This window comes from Dendrobates tinctorius, unplaced genomic scaffold (assembly GCF_039654945.1).
Source record: "Dendrobates tinctorius isolate UK_male_01 unplaced genomic scaffold, ASM3965494v1 ptg000201l, whole genome shotgun sequence".
Classification (NCBI taxonomy): Eukaryota; Metazoa; Chordata; class Amphibia; order Anura; family Dendrobatidae; genus Dendrobates; species Dendrobates tinctorius.
The window spans coordinates 11,591,888-11,597,887 of record NW_027361868.1 but is presented as its reverse complement, the minus strand read 5'-3'; positions in this window follow the sequence as shown (position 1 = coordinate 11,597,887).

Sequence of the window (6,000 nt, the reverse complement as noted above, 5' to 3'; positions counted from 1 at the left end):
TAAAGGGGTTGTCCACAGGATAGGTGATAACTTCGTGAACGGTGGAGATCCAGCCACTGGGGCCCGCACCGATTGGCAGAATGGAGAAGTATTATCATCGGTAGAACTGAGTAGCAGTGTGGATGTCCAACCGGCGCTCCATTCATTCCCTAATGAGATGCGAAGTGCTAGCGCTCTGTTTTTTCAGGCAACATTGTTGAGAATGAATGGGAATAAAAGTCCCCCATCAGTAATGGAAATTGCCCGATCTGCCAATCAGTCCGGGTCCCTACAGTCGGACCCCTACCGATCAGCACAGTGGACAACATCTTTAAGTTCTTCTTCACTTTCGGAACCAAGTATTTTGGCATTTGTGGTTTATCCGCCATTATGGTTTATAGGATATATGGACCTAAATCTCCGGCAAAGAACAATGAGGAGATGATAACACGAGGCTGCAGTAGACTTTACATTAGATGTGAAATCTGTCCTAAGACATTAACGGTAATGTTTGCAGGCAGCAAATGTAACAGATGCTTAATAGCGAGTTAACACGTCTGTTTGTGACTTTTAATACATAATGCACATCCGCCGCAGAGATTGCACGCCGTTCTCCCTCCTGCCCCATCATAATGAACCCACTTTTATCACAGACCATCAACATAAGTGTATACAAAATGTGACAGTTCCAACATGTATAATTTCCAAGAGTGGGGAAAGTGACGAGTCGGATGATATTCACTTAGTCTGCTGGAAACCTTTGATGATGTCCTCCAAGTTTTCTAGTGCTGCGTTCTAACCACTAGAGAGGCACAAAACGACGTTCTTCTCCTTGCATTATAATAAGTGATCTGCGCGGAATGTTCCATTACCTTGTCAATCTTTGCGGAGCGTCTCCGCTCGCTGACTGCCATCATAATTGAGTAGAAAGGTCCATGACTTTTTCATGAAGTTTGAATAACACAGATGAGGGATGTCAATGTGAAGAAGGACAATATCAGACTCTAAAATAACGCGGCCACGGATCAACAGATGGATGTAGCTGTAGACCAAGATCAAATTCAGCAACGGAAATCAAATACAGTAGATAGGTGTGGACTTTCCCTTTTTGTCCCCTTTAAATCAATCACAGGACCATTAATGATCAGCTGTAATTAAAGGAAGGGTCCAGGGAGCATGTCTTTTATTTCTCTGCAGCGCCTCCGCAGGAGAGATGAAGTATTACAAGGTGTCAGTTAAATTCCCTGAGCACTTTGTGCTATACAGGACGTGATTCATCCATTGCCGGGCCATTAGTGATCAACTTGGATCAGGAGAAGGTCCTAGGAGCAAGTGTTTAATTTCCCTGCAGTGCCTCCGCAGGAGAGATGAAGTATTAGAAGGTGCACATTGAAATCCCTGAACCCTTTGTGTAAAGCAAGATGCTGATTGTAGATCACAAGAACATAAATGATCAGCTGTGATCGAGGGAGAATCACCGAAGTTAGTGTATTATTTCCCAGTAGTGCCTCCATGGGAAAGATGAAGTATTACAAGGCATCGATTAGAATCCCTGAGTACTCTGTGCAGAACGTAGTTTGTAGATCATAGGAACATAAGTGATCAGCTGTGATCGAGAGAAAGTCCCAGGAGCTCTTGTTTTATTTCCCTGCAGTGTCTCCACAGGAGAGAGGAAGTATTACAAGTTGTCAATTAAAATCCCTGAGAGATCTGTGTAATGCAAGGCGTGGTTTGTAGGTCACAGGAACAGAAGTGAACAACTTGGATCAAGTGAAAGTCCCAGGAGCAGGTGTTTTATTTTCCTGCAGTGCCTCCACAGGAGACATCAAGTGTTACAAGTTGTACATTGAAATCCCTGAGCCATTTGTTTAATATAAGATGTAGTTTGTCAAAGGAATATAAGTGATTAGCTGCGATTGAGGGAATGTCTCAGGAGCAGGTGTTTTACTTCCCTGCAGTGCCTCCACAGGAGAGATGAAGTATTTCATGGTGTTTATTAAAATCCCTCATCCCTCTCTGTAATGCAGGACATGTTGACTGTACTGTATAGTGGCAGCAGCCTGATACTGCACATTGGCCACGGTTCAAATCAATAGGGGCTGGATGTGCAGGACCCGGCTGTGGCCACTATTCTGTCGAAGGAGCTGTGTTGTTCCAAAACTGATCAGTTCCGGCTGCTGCCGATAACAGGAACAGCTGATCGGCGGGGGTCGCTGATCAGACATTGATGACCTAGCCTAAGAATATGCCAGCAATGTTAAAGTCCTAGACAACCCCTTTAAGGAAGAGGAAACAGGTCATGGAGGGGGTGTGACTTCCCACAGAGGGGGTGTGGTCATATAAATATAAAATCAGCAATCACTGACAAGCATAGTGGCAGCCAGTCCATTAATCCCAGCGCTTCCTTCAATATTTGCCAATGATCGACAGTCAGTAAGTCACTAATGGGGTTGGGGCAGAAAATTCTGGTAACAATCAGCATAATGAATCCATTAATTAGTCACCATAGTCTGCGTTCTTTACCTTCCTTTAATTCTTATTTCCACTACATGATGAAAGTGTAAATTCTTTCTTGTACTTTATAAAACTTGCCTGATCCGAGCTTCCCAATCTGTGATCATTTCTCATCGGGCCTCAGAGACCAAACAAGTGAAATTTGGCAGAAGTTGGAAAAAAATTTCTGAAACAAGTAGAAATAAAAACAGCCTAGGTAAGCTGTCTGTACACCATAATGAATGGCCGGCCGTCTCCCCCGACCTTGAGGAAGCCATTCATCATAACATTTGCACTATGACACTCATTAATTATTTATCGGGGAGGGAAGATTCTTAATGTAAGATTAATTATTTAGCTACGAACTAATAATAGAATAAAACTATTTCCGAATATCTCACATATATTCTTGTACCAACAAAGAGAAGTTTTGAAGTTCTTGGGCCCCAGATTTTGTTGAACAGGCCAACCATCTAAGGTGTATGACATGATGATGCAATGTTTGTACAACATAAGTCGGGGAAGAAAAGATTGGGCATCCCCCTGATGAAGCCAGGGGCGAAACACGTGTTGGAGCTTGCTGTTTTCATTACTTTACAGGTAAGTGTTGCTTGACACATTTATCAGTTTTCCGCCCTATCTTTTCTCATCTCTTCATCTAGCAACTACAATTGTCATGCCATGTTTATTATGCATTGCTCGCACTATGCTGCTGGGACTTATGGTTGTGTTCTTTGGTTACAAGTACCAAGCAACATTTTCATACCCATATTGTGATGTTTTAGGATTCCTTATACAAATTTGTGATGGGGATTCTTTATACAGTTGTGCTCAAAAGTTTACATACCCCGGCAGACTTTTTGCTTTCTTGACCCTTTTTTCAGTAGATGGGCTTCCAACAGAGGTGTTTGGCAGCAGCTTACTCTATATTTCCTATTCAAAACACATGCACTTTTTGACAAACCGAGCGTGCATGTGTGTGGATGAGATGTTGGGGATGAGTATCCGGCTAACAGGTATTGAAAGTGAATGACCATCTTGTATTTTTCAGCTTGGTGTAAAGATGTTGCTTCCCAGAATGCAAATTACCAGTTGAAGCTCACAGCATGCAAGGAATTTGCAGAATCGTGAAAGTACAATCCAAGCTGCAACTCAAAAACAGTGTAAACTAAGTAATGTATTTACAAAGGTATTCAAGCTGTGGATAATTTCTATATGCATAGTTACCAACATTTCGGTTGGGGGAATATGGACATTTAAGGGGCTTTTCCAATTTTTAGAACCTCTGTACCCTGTACCCTCAGTTTAATTTAATAATACCTATGTGGAAATGTGTAAGGCTTAAAATTAATAAAAAATATATTCTTTTATTGGATAAAATAATTAAAAACAAAAATAGACATCAGACATATAAAATAATAAAGGTCTGATAAGTCATAATAATAAACCTCCCGTGTGTGAATGATATAAATCATACAGGGTTATGTTGTGTGAAGTATTGAGGATGGAAACTTAAAAGGTACAAGCCGAAATAGCCAGTGCTGTGTAAGTTAGGGCCCTTTAAGGTTCATAGGGGTAAACAAGGAGAGAGTGATGTTACATGAACGTTCACATAATGATAATAATGCACAGTGGCATGGAGTACACATTACCTATCAAAGAAAACGCATCTGATGTGTGTTTCGCATCAAGCTTCATCAGGGGGTTTATTGTAATAACAAAAAAACTGCTCTTTATTTACTCACCCCAGGTCTAGCCCTAAGTCTCTGCCCCTGCTCTAGGTGTCTTATTATCTGGAATGCCGATGTCACGTCGTCAGCACTGCAGCCAATCACTGAACTCAGCGAGTCCGAGCTTCTTGTGCCATTGATTCGGGAAGAGCTCCCTGATTGGCTGCAGGGCTGTTGATGCGACGTCAGTGCTGCAGATGATAACAGATGCCGAGAGCAGTGGCGGAGTCTCATCTTATGAATCTGGAAAACCCCTTAAAGTAATATCAGTCAACCCCACTTGGGAATGCGCCTTAATCTCCCCCGTGATGCCCCACAACCAATCACGGATCACCCACTTTTGGGCAGATACGGTATCTACATGTAAGCTGTCGAGGGGGTGCTGGATAGTGGACATACCCTTGAAATAAAAAAATTGCGAAAAACAACTGGAAGGAATTGTATTCCCACCATTACTTCTACTTACAGAATTATCCTCAGTGATTTGCAGCCGCTTGTCTTCTGCACCACAGCTGGAATACAGACTGCCACAAACAGCAGCTTTTACCCCAGCACAACAGCAGATGACTTCACTTCTGCCGTTCCATTAATGCTGCAGAATGGAGCACAGAAAAAAAAAAAATATTCTTAAAGGGATTGTCCACTATCGGACGACCTCCTTATTAATGAGGTCCAGGGAGGTCAGATGAATGCAAAAAATTGATGCTCCCTTCCTGGACTGGCGCTGCTGGGCATCACGTGCAGGCTGCAGCCAATCAGCGGTTGCTGTGTTTCAGATTGGATATGATGCCACCTCTGGGATTTTGATTCCAGCAGATTGGAGGGAGATGCATCCTTTACTATGGAGGATCGGCACCAGTCCAGAAGGTATCAATTTTTTATTTTTTTTTCGCTTTTCTGTGATCAGTAGTAATGGATTGTCTAGGAGAAACAGTCCTTGCAAAACTAATCAACTATGATATGACAACAGGTGGCGCAATGAGAAATAATTGCAGTAGTCCCTTCAGCCAGAAGGTGGCAGTGTAGAACTCTGCAATATGTCCATGAGTCCCAGGCGATTAGTTCTAGATGACCGTCATGAGAGTTTACTGTGTATAGTAATTGCAGGTCTATGTGTAAATATTTAAAAAAAATCAACAAAAGCATCATAAAATACAAAAAAGAATAAAAAATCACCATTACATAGCATTAGGTCTTCAAGTCGCTGTCTTATGTCAATTTCTTAAAGGAAAACTCCAATAATAACAAATACAATGTGTTGTGCCCAGCGCAGGTCCTGCGGGGGTGGAGCACGGTGCGGGGGTGGAGCACGGTGCGGGGGTGGAGCGCAGGTCCTGTGGGGGTGGAGCACGGTGCGGGGGTGGAGCCCAGGTCCTGCGGGGGTGGAGCACGGTGTGGGGGTGGAGCAAGGTGCGGGGGTGGAGCACGGTGCGGGGGTGGAGCGCAGGTCCTGTGGGGGTGGAGCACGGTGCGGGGGTGGAGCACGGTGCGGGGGTGGAGCACGGTGCGGGGGTCGAGCGCAGGTCCTGCGGGGGTGGAGCACGGTGCGGGGGTGGAGCGCAGGTCCTGCGGGGGTGGAGCACGGTGCGGGGGTGGAGCACGGTGCGGGGGTGGAGCACGGTGCGGGGATATTCTCTCTGGTGTCGCGCTCCACTTACTGAAAAGCTCCATCTTATTCACAGGCTGCAGAGATATTGACTTTACCCCGTCCCTTGTATTCATGGAAATCTCAGCACTGGTTGCCATTTTGGATATGTGCAATAATATTTTTCTTTTCTTTTTTGCGTATAAGATTATT